Raw genomic sequence first — 26423 nt, forward strand, 5'->3', positions numbered from 1 at the left:
CTGCTATAATAGTAACAACGTGTCAAAGAGCAGAGACAGCTCATCAGGTAAAGGAAATTGCCACCAAGATTGACAATCCCTGCTCTATTCATGAGACCCATATGGTAGAAGGACAGAACCAGTCCCCACAAATTGTCCTTTAACCCCCATGCGTACACTGTGACACACGTGTGCACACACTCACATACACACAAATAGAGCGCAGTTTAAAAATAATAGTAGTTATAGGTGTGAATAAAAACAATTTTTAAACAGGTCTCATATATAGAAATAATCTGTGTACGGGGACATTTGGCAACATCTGTAGCCATTTCCGCTCAACCACAATTGGGAGGTAGGGCTGCTGACATTTAGCAGATGGAATCCCGGGGTGCATAGGACAGGTGTGCAGCAAAGATGTGGATGTCATTTACACCACGGAGAAGACACCATTGAAGAAACAGTGGGAAGAGGGACTTGTTAAAGGGAAAGCTGAGCAGACTTGTGAAGGGAGGAACTCATATGAGGAAGGAGCGCATGAGTGATCCAAGGCAGACAGACGAGAGAACCATCCAGAAAATCAGCCCAAGAAATGAGGAGAATTAGGAGAGCACAGCTACTTGAGCTGGAATCTTCCATAAGTCTCCAAGGTAAATGTGTTTCCCCGGTAGCAGTTCACATGGGCGGTTACAGGAGCTGCATTTTCTCCTGAGCCTACCGATCGGTAGGGGGCCCAGTCTATGTGGAATTGTAATGTCAATTAAGTGCGTCTTTGGCCCTGTCTTTATTTTTGTTAATATATTTTTGCTCTTCCAAGAGATTCTGTCCTCGTCACAGACGCTCGGCAGCTGCTCACACTCCCATGAGGGAATTTGTGACCAGCCTTTTATCAGGAGGTCCTGCTTTAAGAAGGCCTCCTCCTCCTCCTCCTCCTCCTCTTCCTCATACCCCACAAACATTTTCTTTTCTCCAGTTCCTATACCCACCTGTGTATCACAGCAGAAATGATGAAGGTCCACTGATGTGTTAAGGTATCAGAGGCTGGCAGCGGGTTCCTGCGAAGTTAATAGCGTTATGCTTTGAAGCCTGCGTGCCTCAGGTCTATATACCACTGCTAGCTTCATGGGTGTGCTAGTCTCAGACACTGCATCAGAGTCCTGAAACGATAAAGAGAAACGGTTGCTTTTGCTTTATAGACTTTGAGGTCTCTGTATATGGCTGTTGATGCCATTGCTTTGGGTCTATGGCTACGCACCATGTCAAACACATGGCTGGGGATTAAAAAGAGAAGAGGTGAAGGGCCTGGCACCCCACAGTCCCCTCAGGAGCACAACTCTGGAGGCCTCGGGTTCTCTTACTAGGCCACCTCCCAATAGCACCAGGCTGGGCTCGAGCCATTAATGCATGGGGCTGAAAGATAGGGAATATCCAAACTGTGGCACTAAGGAAGGAAGGCAAAGAGAAAGAAGGGACAAAGGGGTAAAGTGGGTTGCCCAAGGCTACAGAGCTGAGGAAAGCAGAAATGGAAAGTGGGGAGAAAACTCGGCCCATTACGTGCTTAGCAGACAATCATAGAAACCTGAGTTTGACTAGGTGCATGTTTTAAGGCAGGGCTGCCTTGCCAGGCCAAAGGGGAAGAAGATGCTGCGCTCAATCCTAATGCAACTTGATGAGCTGGGGTGGGTTCAGGGGGGCGGGGAGCTCCCCTTCTCTGAGGAATAGGGGAAAGGGGAGGGGGAGGGAGATGTGGGCCTGGGAAGAGAGGAGGGAGGGGCTACAATCGGGATGTAAAGTGAAGAAATAAATTAATTAAATTTAAAACGTCTGGCATGGCAGTATATGCTTGTAATTCCAGCTCTGAGGAAGCAGAGACAGCCAGATCCCCGGGGCTCTCTGTTCTGCCTGCTGGCTACTGACTCAACAACAAAGAGGTGGATGGGGCATGAAGAATGACACCCAAAATTGTTTTCTGCCCACCACATGCATGTTTGTATATATGTTCATGTGTGTGTGTGTGTGTGTGTGTGCGCGCGCGCATGCACAGTTGCCTGTGCATGGGTAGGGAGCATGTGCGTATAGGTAAGAAATCAATGCTGGCAATTTTCAATCCCCCTCCACTTTATTATTTTGATACAGGATATCTTACTGAACTTGGAGCTTGTTGATTCTACTGGGCAGGCTGGGCAGCAAGCACCAGGGATCCGCCTGACTCAGCCTCTCCAGTATTTGGATTACATACATGCACTGACACCATTAGTGTTTTATGTGGGTACTGGGAATCCAAACTTGGGTCCTCATTGGCACATTCTACACAGGGCTATGAGTGCTCTGACTTCTCTGCATTCTGCTTATGAGTTTGACTATTATTTTTTTAATTGCATTCATTTATTTTTTATCATTTTAAAATATACATTTATATTATTACACATGAATAAAATAAACTACCTACAGCAGGAAGAACCATGAGACAATAAGGAGTTATATAAATGTTACATTCGTAGGGATTTGACTATTTGTATTTGTCAAACTTGAAGAAAGCATCTTTCCTATCTTGTTGGATCTAAATTTCTGAATGAAAATCAATATTTGTCACATCTCATCTCTATTAACTTAAAACATCTATCTTGATATAAAAACATCTTAACCCCTAATTGTAAGACTAAACTATCTGGTTTTCAACCCCATCAGAGACTTGAGAAAGGATAAAACTTAAATACCTGAGTGAGCCAGAAGTGCAAGTTAGCAGCTTCCAAAATGAAAATATGACTGAGACAGTTTGCTGCCTGAACAGTTACACAACACTCTCTATAATGTTGGAGCATCATCTTTGGCCTTTCTGGCCCAATATCTCTGACAGACATATTTGCAAGGCGGGAGCTATTGAGGACTTGCTTACCCTGTCTTGGCAGAGTTTGGCCATCGACTTTGCCTGCAACTAAATGTGCCTATTTTTAGGCAAAATTCTATCTGTGGCATAAACAAGGACATACTGCCCAGTGGCTGGTTTGCCACACTTGAAGCCAACTCTATAAGGAGGTTCTTTGATGTCAATCATCTTCTTTGAGGTAGGCTGGGCGTTGCAAGGAGTTAACTTGTCTTATTGTCAAAGAATCTTTAGAATAATAAAAACATCTTTAAATGCCATAGTCTGTAGGTCTCTGAGGCTTTTGAAGACTTTGTTTAATTATTTTACCTTATGCATCTATAGAATCATTTCTATCTGTTAGACCTAGGATATATATTCTTGTGATAAAATTAGACTAGTTTTTGACATGACCATGATTTGCATCGATGTACAAAGTTCTATACCAATCAATTAAAAATAACCAATGAATTATTTGTGAGTAACAATTAAGGCCTTGAGTTGAGGAGTAGATTCAATAATAATCTACATTTTGTTCTATCGTCTCTCTCAATATTTCTATATCCCCCTTTCTTTTCAGCTCCTATTTCCTTACCTATGAAAGAAATACAAAGGAAAATAGGGATGTCCTTGAGTCCAACCTAGTTTTCTCTCTGTCTAATACCAATAATAACATATAACCACCTCCCAATGAAAATAAGAATCTATAGCCCAATTGACCATTATTTTAAGATGTACTACTGAGAATCCAGTATTATCCTATGTGATGGTTTGAATACAATAGTCACCATAGACCCATAAGGAATCTATTAGGAGGTGTGGCCTTGTTGGGGTAGGTGTGGCTTTGTTGGAGAAAGAGTGTCACTGTGGGGTGAACTCTGAAGCCTCCAATGCTCAAGCCAGGCCCAGTGTCTCTCTTCCTGCTGCCTGCAGATCCAGATGTAGAACTCTCAGCTCCCTCTCCAGCACCATGTCTGCCTGCATGCTGCCATGCTTCCCACCATGATGGCAAATGGACTAAACCTCTGAACTGTAAGCCAGCCCCAATTGAATGTTTTCTTTTATAAGAGTTGCTGTGGTCATGGTGCCTCTTCACAGCAATAGAAACCCTAACTAAAACACCCTAACTATATGGCACACCTTTGGACGTAAGGATCTCAATTATCTGAGAAACTAGGAACATCTCAGACTCCAGAAATATGTCTCAAGTGATAAGCCTGCTCCCTGAGGAAAGTAGCAAGCATATTCCCTCCCACTGCGAACACCTCTGGAATATTAAAGTTTTACACCATGTTTGAATTGAGTCCTGTCTTAGGAAAAACACATTGCACTCCTTTGACATAAAACAAATGCCGTGTAGCGTGTTTATATTTAAACGGCGGGTGAGAGCAGGGAGACCACGTTCCAGCCTGAGAAAATACTGATGCAGCCATGTCGGGGAAGGCAGGTTATGGTTTAGTTCATACCTGCGGATTAAAGAATGAAAAATGAGCCCACGTCTGTGCCTGACGTCTGTGTAAATGGTGCATACGTATGGAGCCTGTCTGCCTTCCTTAATGTACTTGGGATAAAGTAAATACTGGAGGGCTTGACGTCTTGCCTAAGCCTAACAAAGCTGGTGCAGCTGGGGCCCAGATGGTCTGGGGTGGTGGAAGGTCCAAGGGGCCACAAAGAAAGGGTGAAAGCCAGAAGTTGCCCTGGAGGTGTGGGGTGCAGAGTGGGAGATTACCCTTTAAATGTCCTTGCGCCACTGAGAAGTAGATGGTCTACAATTTGGGAGGATGCCTCCACCCGTCTCTTTCTTACATCCTGCCAACCCCACCTCCCTTTCCTTCCTTCTCAGAGTCCACAGGGCCTCTCACTACCCATTCACTCTTATTTTCAATTTGTTAGTGTGCCGCGTATGCGTATGTGTGTGTATAGTTGTGGGAGGCACAAGAGTGACGTGGCTTCCACGTGAGGGTCAGGGGACGGCTTCGTGGAGTCAGTTCTCACCTCTCACCTTTATTAAGATTATAGGGATCAAGCTCAAGTTGTTAGAATTAAGTAGCAAGAGCTTTTACGAGCTGAGCTATCTTAATGGCCCCGACCCAACCACTTTTATTAGCATCTATTAATTGTACAGCACAGCGGCTTCTTTGTCACACTCTCCGTTCGTAAGACAGCCAGCGGAAGTGTGGCAGTGTGCACATGCCATATCCTAGCTCTGCCCATCTCTTCCCATCCCATCTGCACCTGGGCCAAGAGATTCAGTTGCATCTTTGTTACAGCAAGTGACTGGAAACAATCTAACTGCCAGGCAACAAGTGGAATAAGACATTGAATTTTGTATTAGCTCTTGAGATTTCTCATTAGTAAAATAGGACCAATATTGACTGGGGTTTTTTTTCCCCCTTGGAGTTCCATGAAGAATAAATAAGACTTGGCAAGCAGCGGTCTCCACCTTGCAGGTGTTTCTATACTTCCTTGCTCTTAACACCATTACTATTACAGAGATGCTACACAGCTGTTAGAAGGCAAGAGCTAAGGTCTTTAGTAACTGTGGCTATTGGGGAAACACAAGTGCAAAACAGGAAGACCAATGTGAATCTATGTCTTTATTTACACAGCAGTTGCTTGTTGCCTCTGAACAACAAATCGATCCACCTTGTCTGGGCAAGCCTGACAGATATCTGAGTGGAGTTGCAAAGTGCAAACGTGCAGAAATGATGTTTTTGTTTTTCAAAGTAGTCAAAAACATTATACAACACCTGGGTACACATCTGGGTACACTGTCGGCAGAAGCACAGAGCGCCAAAGAAGAGTGTTTCTATAATGTCTCACAACAAAAACAAGGTCTGGGTAGGGGTTGAAGAAGAAACTGCTTCAGGGGATGGGGGCCATCTTGCTCCATGACATGCTTGCTATACATGCATGAGGGCAGCCATTTGATTCCCCGGGCACACAGCAGCATGTCCCTGTAATGTTAACATGGAGGAAGCAGAGACGGGAGGACCCCTGAGGTTTGCTGGCCAGTCAAACTGAACCAGCAAGCTCCAGGTTTATTGTGAGACCTTGTCTCAGAAAACAAAGCGTGGATGATGAAAGAAGACACTCAGTATTGACCCCTAGCCTTCACAAGTGCACACATGTGTGCATGCGTGCACATGAACATGTGCACGCACGGAAGGAATGCTTCATCTGTAATGGGAACTTCAGAAAAGGAGGGCCTCTGGGGGAACCTTCCAGAACAGATGCCTCATCTAGGAAAGACGGACCCAAGGCTCTCTGAAGAGGGGTGACTAACTCGAGGTCACATGGCAGAGGCCTTGGGGAAGAGCAGGGACTCTGAAGAGCACTGGGGAGAACAAACATTGCAGGTCAGCAAGGGCCCTGGGGTTGAGTGAGAAACATGTCACAAGGCTTCTGGCAGGTCTCGTCAAAATTAAAATTCGACTTGCAAGTGTCTCAGGATTTCCCCCACCCCATTGTCTCTCTGGGGGCTTCTGGGTTGGCTTGCTCACCATTCGGGGCCCTCAGTTTTGTTAATGCTGACAAGAGTGGGAGACACCCTGACAAGTAGCCCGAGGATTCTAGATCTCTATATTAGAAGAGACCGAGACCTTCAAGAGCAAACCGTAGCAGGTGTAGACTGTGGATGTCACCAGTCCGGAAGGAGCCATGCCTGAGGGAATTGGCTTGAAGTCGGGTGCTCTGCAAAGCAGCTGGTTGAACTGCAGAGGCAAGGACACATCCAGACAAGATGGTTCATATGGTTGCTATGGGGTCACAAATGTCAGCCCCTTTGAGCAGCGTTGAGGCTTCTGGCTAAACGGGGATTGCTCTGTAGGATTTCCTGCTTGTCAGACTTAGGATTGTGTAGACTGGGATGGCAGCCCAAGTTTGTGCACCCCTGCTGATGGACACGGGGACTCAGGCCACTCTGAAATGCTGAGTTAGAGTTAAGGACAGGGCCTGGGTGGAACCTTCTCTCACACTGGACTCTCAGCTCGCTTCCTTCCTTGCTCTCTTCCTTTTGTGGCTCAGGCAAAGATGAGATGGGGGGGGGAATTCTGTGAGCCCCACTCCTGAAACTACTCCTTCTTAGCAGTGTGACAGAAATGTTCCACAACAGCTCCAGCCACTCACCATGAACACACTTGTTGAGTCTTTCTAGGTTCCTCTCTGCCTTAGAGTAGAATTTAAAACTAAAAAGGAACGAAGAGCAGCATGTGTGTCAAACCTCCATGGCTCAGAAAAATTAAGCCCACACATATACATGTAAGTATGCACACACATACACATTTAAGTATGCACACACACATATACATGTAAGTATGCACACACACATACACATGTCAGTATGCATGCGCACATGTATACATATAAGTATGGACACACACATATATGTAAGTATGCACACATAGAAATACATGTAAGTATGTGCATGCACACACACACACACACACACACACACACACACACACACGCACGCACGCACACGCACACGCACACACAGAGGAGAAAGATAACGCAGGTCCTTTATCTGTGCTGCCTGCATGGAGACTGAATGCATCTCATGCCTGACTGAAGGAAAAAGAAAGTGTAAGTGTTTTCTCATTGCTGGAAGTGTCCATGGTGGTGCTTTGGTTGGCTTGTCCTGCATTCCCTCAACCTGTCGAGTGGGTTTTACGAGCTGAATTTTTCAGACAGATGAGCATAGACGTTGACAGCCATTTGCCAAGATTTACCTGGTGTCACCTTCATAGAAGGAAGAAACTGATTGCCTTGAATCCCACACACGTTGATGAAGAATAAACAGCCTTGTTGGAACTGGCGGAGCATGTGACCTGCAACAATAAAAGCCTTTGGTTTGCTTGCTGTAGTGCAAAGCTATGAGAAATATTTAATCTTTAAAAATACACAATGGTGTCATAATTTCACTGCAGGTTCAAAGACAGTACAATGTAACTTAGTGTATTTAAGATGCAGTGGTATTGTATACTTCCCAAATGCAAACAGCAGAATATGAGGAATAACTGAGGGGCACCAGACCATATCTTATCCTTATAAAAGTGTCTCCCATGAAGGTTAACCACATCTCCCCAGCGTTCCCTCTAGCAGAACACATAGACAGCAAGGTCATAGAAATGTGTGGGCCTACCTGGTGTGCGGTCTGTGTCAATTCAATGTGAAGGTTATGTAAACTTTCGGTACCTCCTCGTACTCTGCTTTTGAGCAGGCATATAAATCAAAATGTTTATAATTTTCCCGATCTGTTATATGCTCAGGGTTTTGAAATTTTCTATTTTTGACACAATATTTTTTTCTCCTTTTAAAAACAACCAAACTAGATTATTTATAATATCTTTTTGTCTGTTTTAATCCATTTGATGTCCAATTATGTTTATATAAAACTGTTAGTTTTATAATGTAAAATCGATATGTGCTCATTTTAAATGAATTTTTATGGTGTGTGTTTGATTCAGCAATAAGCAACCAAGAGTTAAACATGTGGAAATTTATTCTTTCTTGTCCAGTTTGGAGGCAAGCTGTAGGATAGTGTTACCTACCAGAACTTTCTGTGAAGGTGGATAGTCACGTTGTCCGGCTCAGAAGCCACAGGAAGCTGCTAAGCACATGAGATGTGACTTAGTAGCAAGTCTGAGAAACTGACTTTTTTACTTGGTGTAATTTTAATTAAAATACATGTGTGTTAGGACCACTGCTACTAGCACAGTAGACAGCAAAATAAAAACAGGAGGCTGACATGAGGGAGGCTCGTGCCACTTCACCCTTGGACAACTTTGTGAGAAAAATGAGGAAGCAGAGTAGCTGGGATAAACCATGCCACCTGACACACAGTGAGCAGAGCAGAGCAGGCAGTTCTAACTGCGCCTTGATCCCTGACTCAGCTCCTTCCTAACTATGGGACCCAAGTAAGTTACAAAGAGCCCCAAGGCTCTTATTCCCTGCCATTTAAAGGGAGTCCCTTACCTCCCAGCCTCGCTGTGTGATTTGAGACTGTCGACATATCCCTGTATCATCCCAGCGCTCACACAGACCTGTGGACATGACATCTGTCCTGCATTTCCAGAATATTAGAGTGGGTCCCAGGACAGGCCTGCACAGTGGTAGAGGTGCCCGTCTGTACAGAATACTTCACTCCTGTCATTGCTGTCACCAGATAGGGAGCACAGCTCACCTTATCTTTCATCTGTAGTGACATATGGTCCAGACACAGCTGATACTCCTTGCTGAAATATTGAGGTTCCCATGGTACCTGGCAGCCAGAGACCAGGACAGTAAGCAGAGCCCTAGCAGCAGCCCTCCAGACCAGGAGCCCAGCCTCCCAGATACCACAAAATGTATCCAGACCCGAGTTTTACTCTTCCATTTTTAAGTGTTTTTTCCTAATTAGCATATACAAAGTACAGGGTTTCATTATGATGTTTTCATACATTTTGCTGATCATCCTCCCCAACCCTCCGCTCCATTTCCCCTACTCCCTTCCCACTGCTCTTCCCCACCACAGTAGCCCTACTTCTGTTTGCATTGAGACCCCATTTTCTATCCACACTGGAAATGCTTAGCGTACCCCTTCAAAATTACAAATTGGGCCCAACTAAATGTGAAATCCAACCCTATGGGGGGAGACAGCAGTTAGACTTCTGTTTTAACAGGAGCTCACTGTACAAATATATATATATATAAAGACTATTGGCCAGGAAAGACTTTCACTGAGTAATTATAACTAAACTGAGTCACTCAGGGCCTTCTAGAAGCTCTTGTTGAAGTGACACCACTGACCGACAATAAGTCCACAGAGGAGGTCTAAGTGCATAGCTAGTGAGAGACTGCCAGTAACATACAAGAGCCAGAGAAATGGATGGAAGGCATGAGTAAGTCTCTGGTCATAGCTAGGGGAGAGCTGGTACTGACAGATGAATAGATTCCACCAAGATGCCAAGACGACCTAAGATACTCAGGGCCTTAATGCGCATAAAGCTCTCCCATGGTTCCTGTTAAAAATGCAGGTTCTGGCTCCATAGGTGCGCCTGTTACCTGGGCAGCATGGGTAACATAACGGAGGGGCCTTGCTTTAAGCAGCAAAGGCCTGCAGGTGAAAGAGGCACCAGTCCTACTGCGCTGTGTGTCTGGAGCACATGGCTTGCCATCTCCTGAGTCCTCATCATGTGTTTTCCTTAATAGAAAGCCACTGCTGCTCAGGGAGGCAATTACCTATTGTTAAAGAACCCAACCCGGCCCTGCTGGTGTCAAAAGCCACTACAGAAAGAACCAACCATCAGCTATTGTAGGCATTCAGTGAACTCATTAGACCAGTACAGTGGTTACCACTTCTTGACTGTTTCTTCCTGGATCTTTCCGTTTCTTCCCGTCATCTTCACCACAAGCTTAGGCTTCTTATTGTGTGCTCAAATTAAAAAAACAATGGAACATATTTTCTCCAGAGCATTGGGCATTCTCCCTTATTGGACACCTCGGGGCAGCTGTTAGCAAGGGGATGTCTCACTGCTCCTTTCGAATACACCTTGGAACTGCCAGAGATGGGCTGTCTCGTTGTTGTGTTGTCATCCTGTAAGAAAGTGTCCCTGTAGGTGCTAGGGACAGAGGTCACTTGGTGGAATGTTTGCCTAGCACACTCAAAGCCCTGTGCTCAGTCTCAGCACCCCCCCAAAACCCCAACATGGTAGGATATGCCTGTTGGCTTAGTGCACAGGAGATAAAGGCAGAAGGATCAGACCTTTCTGATCACCTTATCTATGTTGTAAGTCTGAGGCCAGCCTGGGCTACGTTAGACCCTTCCTCCAAAGTAAGCAAAACTGAAGACCCCCCACTCTGCTCCTGTCTCCGGGCTAACTTTTTCTCTTTGTCTTGTCACTTAGAAGCTGGGGATGACATAACATTGGTTATGAACAGTTACCAAGTATGCGGACCTAGATTACAGGGCAAATTGTGAGCCAAGATTAACCCTTGGCAATTTTGGCACTTGGGCAGCTGAGGCAGTGGGATCACTGTGAGCTCAAAGCCAGCTTGGGTTGCATAAACAAGTACCAGGGCAACCAGGGCTGCACATCAAAACTTTGTCTCAGACCATCGTAATTAAATACAATAGGACCCTAACTATAGTTTTAAGTGGATTCTTTAACTTCTCTGAGGTTTATTTCACTTCACGTGTAGAACGCAGATAACAAGAGAATCCCAGCTTGGAGTGTATCTGAAAGGATCATATAAACCAGTGTAAGAAAGGGGCACAGCCTTCCACACTCCAGCTATGCCCTCCGCCACCACCTGTTTCCACGCCTGGCTGACCCAACGCCCTGCTCACAGATCTCCTCCCACCGCCTTCACCATCGCTGCTCCAGGTCCATGACCCTTGTCGAGGCTCCAAGCCAGCCCCTGCTTGTGTATCTCCACTAAAGCACTGGGTCTTGTTGATACAAGGCAGCAGAAACACCCACACTACTTCTTTGTTCTCTTCTCACTCTGAGCCTGGCAGACAAGGCTGCCCGGGGAGTAAAAGGACAGAGTCCCCTTGCCAGGGGAAGCGCAGGCACATGACTCACCCACACCAGCAGGGCTAAGATCGTTCTCCTCAGGGCTTGGCGTCCTGAACAGTAGGTTACGTCTAATTGATCTCACGGAATTGAAGTGACTACCATTCTGTGTCCTGCAGGACAGTGTGAATCCGTGATAACTACAGGCTTCCCGGTGTTCTGAAGGTCTTGTTACTCATCCCACGATGGACTGAGGGCCCCTGAGTTGTGTCTTGAAAAGCTTCAATGGTTCACCCACTTATTCTAAAATTGGTTTCCCTGCAACAACCACTGCCCCTGGGCAAGCTCTCTGCTCTGCATGTGAAGCTGGCATGCAACACTCTTGCATACAAGGCTTTGTTTGCTATGTAGGTAACAGATCTTGAGGAAGGAGGAAATCGCTAAGCTTGAGCTAATTTTCTTCTTCCTTTTTTATGAGTGTGTTTTCAGGGGTGCATGTGGGAGCAGCAGTTAGCCTAGGCCTTTGGCGCCGCCCCTCCCCCAAGCCTTTTGAGACAAGGCCTCTCCCTGGGACCTGGGACTCATCAGTGAGCCATTGGTCTGTTCCTGTCCAGCACTATCACCACACCAGCCTTTAATATGGGTGCCTGGGATCGAACTTAGGTCTCCATGCTTGTACCTTACTCACTCACTGAACCATCTCCCCAGCCTTCCTCTTTATGCTGATTTAGATACTGTGAATTTTATTTCCTAAATTGGTGCTTTTCAAGCTTGCAGAGACTTGTTGACTCCTTCGCCTAATATTTCCCAACTGCCTCCTGTGTATATGGAGCAAATAAACCCGGGGTTCGTTGATCCCAGGGCAGCCCGAGAACTTCTATGAGACAATTTCTATGAAGCAAAGGCCCAGGGGCAGCATGTGGCTCTGAGAGTGCCCTGTCATCAAAACCGCAGATGCACACCAAGTGTGCCATTTCTCCTTCTGTTACTTCTGCACTGGGGGTGCTTGGGGGTGAAGGTCCTCCTCTGAAAATGCAATGGGAGTTAAAAACATTCCTCGGCTCTGCTGCACGGCCTTAAACAGAATAAGCATGACATCTTCCTTCAAGAGGGTCCCAGTCCCCTGGTAGGAGAAACAGCTCCTGAGTCAGGAAGTAAACAAGTTCTATCTAGATGGCAGAGTGCCGCTGCTGAGGAGATGGCAAGGAGGACCAGGCTGACTGACAGCAAGATGCTTGAAAATGAGCAGGCTAGCGCACAAAGGAGGAGGGACCAGTTTATGGGCCTGTGGGGTGGATGCAGAAATTCGATGGCGGAGGCAGTGTGGGAATCCAGGTGGGTAGCAGAGGGATGTGGGTGAGAACAGAGCTTTGTCCCACCAGCCCCTGTGGTAAGGGTTTTAAAGAGCAGGACCTCGCCCACACTCTGTTATGCTTTGAGTGAGGTTTGTCCCCAGTACAACCCATGAGGAAGCTTAATTCTCTAATATGACAGAACTGAGGTGGGCAGGTCCTTGGGGAGATAGTTGGGTCATGGGGCAGTACTCTTGGCAGGGATTAACACCAGGCTTACAGCACTGGGTTAGATCTCTTGGGACTGGATTGGTACCCACAAATTGGATTGATATGGAAGAGTAAACCAGGGCCTGGCTCTGCTCCCTTTCATTCCTTTTGCTTTCTCACATGTGCTCCTTCCTTGAATCACCCTCTGTGTTGTGATGCCACCAGAAAGACCCTCATGGAGGATGGGGGGCAGATAGGTGGAACTTCCCCATTCTGGACTTTCAGTTTCCAAAACACATAAGCTACACAAACATCTTTCAGTTATAAACACATCTAGCCTTAGGCATTTTGCTAGAGAAACCTGAAACAGAGTAAGGCAAACACCTTATTTTGAATGAAGTAAGAGCTTCCTTGGAAAACTAGTATTTAAAATAACTAATGAAGACATTTTGATATTAATGTAAGGGTAGGGATTTGGAGCCTGACAAAGACACCCCCTTGTGGGTTACCTCTAAAGCACCTCACTAGAGCCTTAGCTCTTTGGAGCAGGATGCTATGGAGGCTGAGGATGGTTTCAGTTGGAAAGGAGTCGAAGGTTTAGCATCAGGACCCAGAGCCCCGGATGCTATGGAAGGTAGAGTTTGGATATACTGGGGCAAGGGCTTCTCCACAACTTTCTAGCAGCATCTTTCAGGCTAGGCCAGGGTTAGACAGGATGATGGTTGGGGGTAGGCAAGACAGACACTCCAAGACCAGGGCTCCAAAATATTGCTTATGGATCCAGAACACCAACAGTTCAGGCTCTAAGATCAACAACTGATAAATGGTACTCCTTGAAACTGAAAAGCTTTTGTAAGCCAAAGGATTCTCAGTAGAACAAAATGGCTGTCTACAGGCTGGGAAAAGATCTTCACCAATCCTACATCCAACAAATGGCTAATATGCAAAATGCATAAAGAACTCAAAAAAATTAAACACCAACAAACAAAATAACCCAATTGAAAAATGGGGCACAGAGATTAACAGTGAATTCTCAACAGAAGAATATCAAATGGCTGAGAAACACGTAAAGAAGTGATCAATGTCCTTTGTCATCAGGAAAATGCAAATCAAAATGACTCTGAGATTCTATCTTACACATCAGAATGGTGAAGATCAAAAATTCAAGTGACAGCACATGCTGGCGAGGATGTGGAGAAAGGGGAACACTCCTTTATTGCTGGTGTGAATGCAAACTTGTACAACCACTTTGGAAATCAATCTGGCGCTTTCTCAGAAAATTGGGAATAGTGCTACCTCAAGACCCAGCTATTACACTCCTTGGAATATACCCAAAAGGTACTCCACCACACAACAAGGACGTTTGCTCAACTATTATCATAGGAGCATTATTTGTAATAGCCAGAATCTGGAAGCAACCTAGATGTCCCTCAGTTGAAGAATGGATCAAGAAACTGTGGTACATTTACATAATTAAATACTACTCAGCTATTAAAAACAAGGAAATCAGGAAATTTTGCAGGCAAATGGATGGAACTAGAAAAGATCATCCTTAGTGAGCTGACCTAGCCCCAGAAAGACACATATGATATGTACTCACTTATAAGTGGATTTTAGACATATAGTACAGGATAAGCATAATACAATTCACAGACCCAAAAAGATAAGTAACAAGGAGGACCCAAGGGAGGATGCTTAAATCTCACTCAGAAGAGGAAATAGAATGGACAGCTGAGGTGATTGAAGAGAGGGAACAACATAGGAAAAGGAACTCAGAGAGAAATGAGGGAGATCAGACGTGGGGCGAGTGGGGTGGGAGGACAGAAAAAACATTTGGGATAACTGTGGGGAGAGGCAGGGGGGCATAACTGTGCCACTAGAATGCTTGTCTTATGAGCATGAAGACACGAGTTTGAGTCACAAAATCCTTCTAGAAAAAAAAAATCAAGATATGGTGGCATATACTCTCAGTTCCAGTGATGGGGAAGCAGAGTGTGTCCCCGAGGCTCGCTGGCTAGCCAAGCTCGCCTCCTTGTCAAGATTTGTGTTGGTTAAAGGTAGATGGATGTGCTACAGAGTTGTCCTGCAGCTTCCAAGGACCTGGGTACCTCCACCTGCACATGTCCATCCACCCACCCACATACACACACACACACACACACACACACACCCCATGCATGTCTGTACTTAATGTGTACAGATTTTTTTCTTATTATTATTCTCTTAAAAATACAATATATAGATATTTACATGGCATTGAGTATTATAGATTATCTGAAGATGGTGGGATGATGGGCATAAGCTATTACAAACACTGTGCCATTTTATGAAAGATGCTTAACAATCCATGGACTTGCCATCGGCAGAGGTGCTAAAACTAACCCCTGTGATACTAAAGGACAACTCTGCGTGTGTGTGTGTGTGTGTGTGTGTGTGTGTGTGTGTGTGTGTGTGTGTGTAAGAGAGAGAGAGAAAGACAGACAGACAGACAAAGATTTCAGAAATATAAGTATGATCCTAGTTTATTCCTAGACTATGACAGGTTTTGAAACTTAGTATATCAAATCCTCAAAACAGAACCATGTTTAGAGTAAGCCGGACATTATAGCTTGGCACTGGATTTTGTGCCAGGGCACTAAAGGCATAAAGGATTTATCACTTACAGACTCTGTGACCTGGGAGAGAAACCATTCAGCCCTCCGTATCTCTGCGTCCTTGTCTGTGAAAGGACGGAAATGGTGGTAATAGTTCCGAAGGTAGTGCCCACTGCCTCCCTTTTGTTGGGTTATTTTTAGCTCACTTCAGTGGAAATTTCGATGAAGGATCTCCAAGCATCCATGTGCGCTGCAAATGTTGGGGTCCTTTGGTCTGATGATCTGAGAAGCCAGAAAAACAAATGAACCATCCTTGGAAGGAACAGTGGAAACACTCGGCTTCGCTGTGAGTTCTGGGGAGCTCTGCCTTGTGACACAGTCCAGAGCACTTCTGATTTATCTCTAGAGACAGTGTGACGAAACCAGGCACTCCTAGACCCTGCTGGAGCACCACTGACAACTGTAGGTCATTTTTCTTTTCCTCCATGAAATTCTCCAGTTATTTCTCTGAATTAACTCAACAGATATTTTTTTTTTCTGTGAACCTCTTTTATTTGTGGGAAATGTATTGTTTCAGGCCTGATTTCCTATCACCTAGATATGCCCCCATGTTGTTATTTATTGGGTATTCCCCCTAAATTTCTTTTCTAATAAATGATCTTTGAAAATATCAAAAGATTTGTACTTTGCCCTGATATTCAGTTAGTAGGCCTTTTATATTTTTTAGCACCTGTTCCTAAAGTCTGGATGTCTAAGTTTCCACTCTGTGGTCAAGACACCCGAACTTTACAACATGGAAAAGTTGTTTTTCAGGATCCTTCAAGGACTTCAGAAACACGACAAGAGGACAGAAACTTGAGTAGCCTCAAAAATATTCCCCTTTCAGGACACTAGGATTCATCTGGAAGGCAAATGGCTAAGGTTTAACAATTCCGGCACCCCCACCCCCACCCCACCCCCCACCCCTGCCTCTGGATAGCAGTGAGATTTTACTAAGTGGTCCTTGCCATGAAGGAGGGAAAATATTCCCTAACAATAGTCACCAATGTTAAAACACTGAGCCGCAATTACAGCTCAAGGAGATGCCCAGCTGGAAATATTTGAAAGAAGTTTGATACCCAGTGGAAAACTCTGGAAAGGTTCTGAGGTTAAAGGTCACGTATGTAGCCTTAAAAATCTATGCACGACAGGGTTGTTTTTCTATCAGCACATGGCAGGTGAGTCGTGGACATTACATCTGCCTCCTTGGGGAGCTGACAAAGTGTCAGGACTCTATGCCCAGCTTAGCCTAGCCATCACTCACTTCAGATCTTGTACAAACAGTTTCAAGTCTCCTAGGCCTTCCTTTCCATTCAGGCTGTTTTTGAAGTTAAACAAAGTCATTGACCATCACAAAGAAAATATTCAAGGCATTGAATGGGGAAGGGGGTGTGTGAAATGCGACCGTTTACTTTGCTATGTTTGGATTATAAACAAATATTCACACCTGGGGTAGGCCTCTGGCTGATGAAGAGCCTAACAAACTATTTGGGACAAACACAATTTTATACTTTTCATAACTGCAAGTCTATTGCCAAGACGGAAAATTAAAGCACCAAGAAGAGAAAGTAACGTGGCCAATGGGTCCTACACTGCAGGCAGCAACTCGCTGAAGAGGTCAAACTCTGCCACTGATCTGTCGATGCATTTCATGTCTAGATTCTCCAGTCTTGTTGGAAGAAAGTGGGAGATCTTTCAAGTAGCATTTAGAGAATCGATGGTCTTGACAGATTGCTCCTGAACACAAAGAGATGAGGTGGTGATACTCTCCACACAGTATTCAGGCCAAGTGTGGCAGGTGGAAGAAAAAAAAAAAATCAAGGTCAGGCAAACCAGCATGATTGTCTTAGTAAACAATGTGGCCTAAGGAAGCCACACGATGGGACCATTTCTTATATTTTTTTAACTATGGTCAACCCAGTGGCATAGTAATTGCATAGTACCCAAATATTGATTGGGTTGCCAACACCCACTCCAAAGGTGGCTGACTACACAGAGACAGGGCTGTCAGCAAACAAAAGAGTCCTTCTCAGCTTCACTCCTGCAGCTAAGTGCATCTTCCCAAGAGAGCTTCAACGGTAATTGCCTGGTTATTTTTAAAGCCATCCAGGATACCATTTCCTTGACATTCCTCTAGAAGATCTGTGCAGAGTGATTTACTGAACTTTAATTTCCTGGAATTCACGCTTGGCTTAGGGACCAAGTTTGTAGCTCACTGTTGCCAACTGGTAGCCAAACACAGTGGCAGGACTGTGACCAACAAGGTCCCTCCCTTGTGTGATGACCGAGTTTGTTGCGTGGCCCCTGTGTTCTCGTGACTCCTGTGCCCATGGGTTCCCCTGGCAGGTCCAGAAGCAAATGTATTATTATTTGGTGGATGTAGAGAAAAAGACATCAAATCTGTTGTCCTAGATGGAGTTTGATTCATTTGTGAGAGAGGTTGTTGGCCAAGCTGCCTCCTGATTAACACTGGAAGAATTAAAGCAGGAGGCGACAGGGACTCAAGGCGGCCAAGCACTTGGATGCAATTTGCACAGAGAGGTTCATTTTTATTATTCCAGCTCCCTTTGCTGCCTTTCAGATTTTAAACATTACACAAACACCCATCCACAGGAGGCTAATGTCCACCTAACAGAAAGCGGTGAAAACTTGAACAGGTAGTGCTTAAAGCAAGGCCTTCTGTCCACCGGAGTGTGCCCTTGAAGGAGAAAACCTGGCCTCTTTCTCTCTTTTGTATCCCAGTCATGAGATGGGCAGTTTGCTCCGCCTCACACACCTGTCCCCAGCAGAGGCATAAAACAATAGGTCTGTCTGTTCTTAGACAGGAACCCCTAGAACTGTGAGCCACTCCTCTTCAAACGTGGGTGTTCTTGAGTGTTCATTGCAATGACAGAGAACTGACCCACTGTTTCTCTTTAAGATTCTTTGATAATATGTCACTCAGAAGTCCAAGGTAGTAGCTATGGGGACAGAGAGGGAAGGGGTTGAGCCCACTGCAAGCCCCCTGGCCTTGCCTGGGAGAGCCCTGGATTTTGACTCTTCTCCACCTGGCCCAGCTCCTGGAGGCTCACAGGGACACAGCTTGCTTTTCCATTGCAAATCTGCTCTACTTGGGCTGGTCACACCTGCAGCAATAAACTCTGAGCTTACATTTTCCAAGCCACCTACCTGTCTTCCGTCTTTCCCGCCCACTTTCTGCCACCCACACCCTTGCTCCCTGTTGGGAGATGTGTTGGCGAACGGGCCAGGCCTTGTTACTCTTCGGAAGTGGTATTCTGTGAACAGTACTAGAACCACGGTGCTACCATCAAGCAGTGATCTGGCCCCAGCTCCGCTTTCCCGCGGCAACAGAGCTGTGTTCTCACCTGGGTAAAATTCTACCCACTCATCCCATTAAGGTGGCTTTTCCTCTCTTTAAGATTTTGATTTAGCTAGGTATAGGTATGGTAGATAGATACAGCTAGGGAGACCTGTAATCCTAGCACTTGGCAGGCAACGATAGGAGAGTAGTGAGTTCAAGGCTGGTCTCTGATAAATTACAAGACCTGGTCTCAAAAGTATTTTTTTTTTAATTAATTGTATCCCCCTTCTGAGGCCTTTCTTAATAATTTACTCTGTTAGTGATTTTGATTCTCGGTGTAAAACTTGCTATCTTTTTGTGTGTTTGTACACTTGAGGGTGGGCTGCTGAGATGGCTCTGTGGGTAAAGGCACTTGGACTCTCCAAAAGCAACATATACTGTGCGTGAGGCCCTGAGATGAAGCCGTCGCATATGTCAGTGGTCCTCAACCGTCCTAATGCTGTGTGTGACCCTTTAATACAGTTCCTTATGTTGTGGTGACCCCCAACCATAAAACTATTTTTTTTTTTGCTACTTCATAGCTGTAATTTAGCTAGTGTTATGAATCGTAAGGTAAATTTTTTTTTTTTTGGAGATAGAGGTTTGTCAAAGGGGTCACGGCCCACAGGTTGAGAACTGATGGCATATGAGCTAGTACGTCATAATCAGATCTTCCTTTCTTACTGTAATGAAATAGTAGAACCGGGATGACTCATGACTCTGGCTACATCCATACTCTGTGTAAAGAACTGTCTCCCATGAGACATATTAAATACACAGAGCTCATCACATCATCTTCTAAGATGTACTAACGAGTGGAAAGATGTATAGATTCAAAAACCGTTTCAATATAAAAATTAAACATTCAAATATATTCAGTGTAATATCATTTATGTTAGAAAAAAAAAACTTCCTAAATGGCCAGTAGTTCTATACTTCTTAGAAACATTTTGCTAGATTCATGCCTGCAATACTATGCAGCTGTTAAATACTATGTAGGTCATATATACCTACAGTGCTCTGCATCACGTACATACACAGGCCTCCCTAATTGCTGATACCCCCAACCAAAGAGAGCTGAGCCTGTGGTGGTACATCATCACCCAATGCCCACGGTGTCACTAGGATGCACTCCTGGGGATGAGTCTCCTGAAGGCACACATAGTTTCCTAAAAGCAATGACAATATAAATAACTTTTAGATTAAAAAAATAGATTAATGAAATATTCTGTTATTAATGGGAACCAGGGTGTTGAGGGCGCTATGTCCACCCTTCCCCAGTCTCTTTGTGATCCTGAGAAGAAGGTAAATCTATAAAAGGAAGAATGTGGATTTGACTCATTACGGCAATGGTTGGTCTGTGCTTCGCCCTACCTGTGGGTCCCTTGGGGACCTGAAATCAGCCACCTCTCCTTTTGTTCCTGCCTCTCCCTTAGCCTTATCCCTATTAAAAGATGCTTTGGGTAGAGATGTGGATACAGAAACTGGGGAGACAGAGCAGAAAGAAGGCAGGGGTTGATGCCCCATGGAATTCCCCGGAACAAACTTCATGGTGAGAGGTAAGTCTCTCTCTGTGCCAGGCTGTCTGGATCCCCAGCACATCCCTCCTGCCACCCCGCCACCACCACCACTGCCCACCCCGCCCTATCCCTATGCCGCCCACCTGTCCCCAGGTGGGTCAACAACAGAAATGGAAAGGAAAGCCCTAAATTCGGGGTTCTGGAGAGCAAGATGCACACCTCATTACCCTATAGCCCCAAGATCTCGCAGCCCACCTGGTCTCTAGTCAGAAGCCAGGAAATGTGTGAACGAATGAGAGAAGAAAGAAGAGCAGGAGACAAAGAGCTATCAGGACTAGGGGGCTTTGAGCGAATATTGTCACCAGCCATCAGCTTTACTGTCAGCAGACTTGCTGCTGGGCACAGTGGCTGCACACCTGTAGTCCCAGGACTCCAGAAACTGAGGCAGAGGACCAAGGCCAGCCTGATTGGTCTACATGAGAAATTCTGTCTCAAATAAATTAAGAATAAAAAGTACACACTCCTTATATGTATTTATAGGATGAGGAAGCGCTGGGCAGATGGTGGGTAAGGACTGAAAAGGTCAGCAAGAATAGGTGCTGGTCTTAAGTTGAGAGGCTCTTGCACAGCACGGTGACTACAGTTAACATTCTTGTTGGCCAAACTGCTAAAAAAAAATGCATTTCAGATATTCCTATGAGGAAAAATGATCAGTTTAACTATTCTGCATTTTACTCATAAGCCATAAGTTACTTGGTAGTTACTCCTTAAATATATACGACTCTAAATTTTTAATTTACAGTGAATGATGCCTGTGCTTTTGTTGTCACGTGAGTATACGTTCTCTTGTGATTATCACTTGCTTCCTCCCTCACGGGGCTTTCCCAGGGAGGACTACATCCTGTTTAGTCTTGCTTCCATATCCTTCCCCGCTATCCCAGGCATTCTCCATCTCCTCTTTCACTCAGGGTGACTGGCAGCTCAAAATAAAAGATAGCGCCCATGCCTACTAGTTAAGATAACCTCAACCAGAGCCCAGCAGGTGGCTTGGTGGGTAGGAAGGCTTGATGTGAAACGTGAGGACCATGGGGGCCCCATCTGCCTCCCAAGTATTAGGATTAAAGGCATGTGCCACCACTGCCTGGGGGAGGGAGGGAGAGAGAGAGAGACAGACAGACAGACAGACAGACAGACAGACAGACACAGACAGACAGACAGACAGACAGAGACAGAGAGACAGAGATAGAAACAGAGAGAGATTATCTAAACTACCTTCCATGAATGGGAAAGTATGTTTGTCCACATGTTTTACCTGTCTGTTCACGGGACATGTAGAGGAACCCACTATATCTCTGAGCATTAGGCACAGGGAACCCTGAAATCCTTCCCATGCTAATGGAAAGCATGTGGGTTGAATCCTCTCCTTTCCCCTGCCCCCCACGGAAGTTCTCAGCTCCTCACGTTTACAAAGAATGAGCACCAACCACTGTGTTACGTTGAGGGAAATATATTAGCTTTGTAGCTGGAAGCTATGCTCCCGGAAACAGTGAAAGATGGCTCTATTTTCCAGCCTCTGCATAGAGTTAAAAAGGCGAATGGTCGAAGGCCTCAGCCCCTCGTGGAAAATGTTTTACTCTCCATTTCTGAAAACTCAGGATTGTGTTTTAAGACCTAGGAGGTCTCAGTGCTTGGGTCTGTTGGACGCAGGGAGAGACACCTGGCCCTGTGTTTTTATACAGGGAGGTAACTTTGAAAGACAAAAAGTCACACCACCTGCTGGTTTCTTTATTGGGAAACCACAGAATTATGTAAGTTGGAATCACAAACAATCTGCATGTGAACTGAGAAGGCAGAGGAGGGACAAGTTTAATCAGGTTTACGGGCATTCTGAGACCTGTAACCGCACAGCAAGCACAGGTGAGAGGCTCTGCAGTTATGAAGCCACGGCATGCCAAGTCCAGCCGCAGGGTAAACATGAGTCACTGTGATTGTTTTACACAGCTCAGCATGACGGAGCCGAAGGGCAGTGCACCAGGAAGGCTGCCCTGAAAATACTTTGATCGCTCAGCAATTTCACTTACAGGAAGTTATCCTGGATCATTAATTTTGTGACCGTATTGCAAAGAGAGTTATAGAGAACAATAGCATATTGGGGGTGATGATGTAATGATAGGAGCCGTTTCATTGATAAGGAAAACAGGTGTGCAAACATCAGCGTACTGGGCTGAACATGGCGACTATATTCTTTGCAAGGATCTTGTTTGGCATCAGAACTTCTTCCCCACAGAACCGAGGTCTTGAAATTTTTCAGTGATAAGACTGGCTTTGCAGGCTTCACTGTCTCTGTTCTAACTACTTAATTTCTTCTGACAGCATGAAATCAGCCATAGACTAAGATAGAAGTGAATGAGCATAGTTTTGTGCCAATAAAACTTTATTTATAACTATAAGTCGTATGTCAGGCTTGATCCATGGGCTATAATTGCTTACTCCTGCTTTAGTGCACTGCCTCTATCTGGGTCACCACAAATCCCAGATTACTTATTTTATATCACATTTTTTCATGGGCGAGAATTGTTTGCCTTTTCCATGGAATGAATTTGTGTTGAATGTTTTGAACCAATGACTTGGTCTAGGAAATATCTTTGCCATAAAAAAAAAAATCATAGAAAGATTGTGTTTTCCTTTCTAACCTTATATTTCCCCCTTGAGTGGTTTTCAAGACTTTGCTACATGCTCAGTTCAACTTGTGTCTCTTCAGCTCATCGCTCAGCAAATTCTCCAAGCACCGATAAACTTCATCCTTCATTTAGGTGAGACCCCACTTCCTTTTTTCCCTCTGAACACTCTAGATAAGCAAAGGTGTGTGCATATTGGTAATATACTCATGTACACTACAAAAGTGAATAGCTACTAGTAGGTGTCTGTTAAAAACCAACCTACTGAAAGGTAAGTGGAGGAATGGCAGAGGGAGGGGAACAGAGAGGGAGGGAAGGAGGGATGAAGCCTCCCTGAGTCAATGTGTGTACCAGATCAATATTGCTGGCTCTTTTGGGAGCAGGTACATATTCAAGAGCTTCCTAACACCATGTTTTGTCTGAAAGATTCATCAGTAAGGAAAGAGGGGACTTGGAAGATGGTTTAGTAATTAAGAGCATGAACTTTTCTTGCAGAGGATATGGGTTCAGCTCCTAAAACCTATGTCAAGCTGTTCCCAACAGCCTGCAATTTCAGCTCCAGGGGATCTGATGCCCTCTCTGGCCTCTGAGGATACTGCACTCACATACACATACTAACACACACACACACACACGCCTAGTTAAAGATAAAATAAGTCTTAAACTTTCTTTTAAAAATAAGAAAGAATACTCATTTGTTCAAACATGTTTATTAAGAAATATTTTTATGGCCTGTTTTGGCACAAAATGGACAAAGCCTCTGTTCAAGGAGTCATACCATGTTGCCAGGGGTGGACAGTATATAAATAAATTAACATAATAAAATACAAGGTGGCTAGCTTCCATCCTCAACATTGCCGCCATTGGCTTGCCCTAACAACTGTTCGTTTTTGTTGGGACAGAATCTTATCTAGCACTGGCTGGTCTCACGCTAACTTTATAGCCAAAGGCAACTTTGAACGTCTGATCCTCCTGCCTTTGTATCCTGAGTGATAGGATCACAGGCATAGACTAACACACCTGGTTTCTTATGGGGCTGGAGACTGAACCCTGGGCTTCGCTCATGCTAAGCAAGCACTCCAGCTACTGGGTCACGTCCCCAGCCCACTCTAGTAATCCCTCATTGAAGGAACGATCTGTCCCTGCTTAGTTCTGTTTTTACCTGTGGGATGGATGCGCACAGTGGGTCCTCAGGGTAAAGGCAGGATGGAGCAGCGGTGAGAGCTGAGCTATATTCCAGGTCCTCTGAGTCAGTTAGGGAACCCAGGGGTACAACGTTCTAGTGGTTTCAGTATCTCCAGGATGGTCACTGGCAGAGAGCTGGAAAATGCTTGTGGCGGCTTCAGTAGCCAAGCCAGCAGCCAGCGGGTGTCCTTGGATGTTTATGCCTTCTTGAGCCATAACAGTAACAACATAAAACATGGCCGGTTCCTGTGCCAGTGACAGTCCTGTGGCATCTGCCTTTTCTCTCTCCGGGCAGCTCCCATGCTCACCCACCAGCCTAGGCTCCTGGACTGTAAACAGCTGCCAGCACAGAGAAACAACCGGGGGTGTTTGCTGGCGGCAGTAGCTGAACCAGCCACAGCTTGTCCAGACAGTTCATCTCCGTCGGAGATTCCCCAGGGCAAGTCAACCAGCTCACAGCAGGCTGGAGAGCAGACCTCAAGAACAGCCCTCAACCCCCTTCCACAGAGTGATAGCAGCATGCCTTGGGGAGCCAGGCATCTCTAGGAACCAAGGATTATTTTGAGTCTGATGTCTCTGATGCTGATGAGCTGCCTGATATGTGACCACAAAAGCAGACTGTGCCAGGGAAGAAATCACTGCAGGTACATCTTCTGCAGAGAAGAAGACACTGTGGCCATGGTCTTTTGTGCTAACCATCATATCTTACTTAGCCTGTGCAGACCATAATCTGTGTGGCACATCATGGGCTATATAGCTGGCATTTATCGTCTTCTTTTTTAAAATATATTTTATTAATTTATTCATATTACATCTAAATTGTTAGCCCATCCCTTGTATCCTCCCATTCCTCCCTCCCTCCCATTTTCCCCTTACTCCCCTCCCCTATGACTGTGACTGAGGGGGACCTCCTCCCCCTGTATATGCTCATAGGGTATCAAGTCTCTTCTTGGTAGCCTGTTATCCTTCCTCTGAGTGCCACCAGGCCTCCCCATCCAGGGGACGTGGTCAAATATGGTGTACCAGAGTACGTGTGAAAGTCAGACCCCACTCTACACTCAACTGTGAAGAATGCCCTGTCCATTGGCTAGATCTGGTAGGGGTTCAAAGTTTACTGCTCGTATTGTCCTTGGCTGGTGCCATAGTTTGATCAGGGCCCCTGGGCCCAGATCTGCCTATCATAATGTTCTGCTTGTAGGTTTCTAGGACCCTCTGGATCCTTCTATTTCCCCATTCTCCCATGATTCTCTCACCTAGGGCATTTATCTTCTTATATAGTTAGCTTTGGAAGTGATCTCCCGAGCCTCTTTCATGTGTTGATGGTCACACTGGCACGGCATGAGAGGAAGCTGCACGAGAAACAATGACTATAAGAAGGCAAGCATCCCAGGGACCATCTCACAGATGCTTTCCAAGCCAGTGGGCCTGCTGGCCAGCCTCCAAGCTTCTCAGATGCCCTATTCTGACCCTCCCCCCCCCCACAACTTCCGTATCTGCAGTGTGGTTTGCTCTTCTCTCACAAAATGTTGTGGTTTCTAATTGGCCCTGTCTTAATCTGCTTTGTTCCCTGCTGGCTCATCCCTTTTTACCACTGCAGGGATAATCTCTCAGGGTGAGATTCAACTGAACACACACACACACACACACACACACACACACACACACACACATCCTACACTTCTAGCTTAAAGCCTATTGTCTATGTAATTGGAGAGGCTCCTTAGAGTGAGCATGGGTCTCCAGCTTGGTTCCTTCACACCTTCTGCTCCAGCCTTACAGTCAAACCGCCCTAGGTCTAGCCATACTGTGTGTCTGTGCCTCTCTGTCTTTTGCTCCCACTCCCTTCACCTCTGTCCCTTCCTCCGACATGGCTGCGTGAGGATCTAGAGTGCAGGCTGAGGATCTGCTGCCTACTCACTTATATGGCTTGGCTAGCCATTTAAACTCTGTGTGCCAGGTGTTGGTTAAATTACTTATATACATTTTTCAATTATAACTGTCCCTAAGAACTAAGTTCAGATACTAGTTCCTCAAGCATCATCCTTCTAAACTTCTAAGACAGGTGCCCTCCCCCAAACTGAAACTTCTGAGCCCTCCCCCAAACTGTCTTAGCGCCCTGGTAGAACTCTAATTCGGCAGCTACTGCTTTGTTTTTTAAAGAAACCCATTTTGGGGGGACCATCTTTTTAAAAAATATTTTTATTAATTTTTGAGACTTTTATACA

The 26423-nt window shown here is 45.3% G+C and overlaps 1 long non-coding RNA gene across 1 annotated transcript; it reads right to left on the reverse strand.

Annotated features, from left to right (window-relative positions):
• Positions 1-1001: 1001 nt before the first annotated feature.
• On the reverse strand, positions 1002-15570 carry LOC311588093. Its single transcript, XR_014776086.1, has 3 exons — positions 15506-15570; positions 7573-7671; positions 1002-1136 (listed from the first exon to the last, which is right to left on the reverse strand). It is a non-coding gene; the product is annotated as an uncharacterized lncRNA (long non-coding RNA).
• Between the last annotated feature and the right edge of the window lie 10853 nt (positions 15571-26423).

The sequence above is a fragment of the Acomys minous genome (genome assembly GCF_964271855.1).
Source record: "Acomys minous genome assembly, chromosome: 17".
In the NCBI taxonomy this organism is placed as follows: Eukaryota; Metazoa; Chordata; class Mammalia; order Rodentia; family Muridae; genus Acomys; species Acomys minous.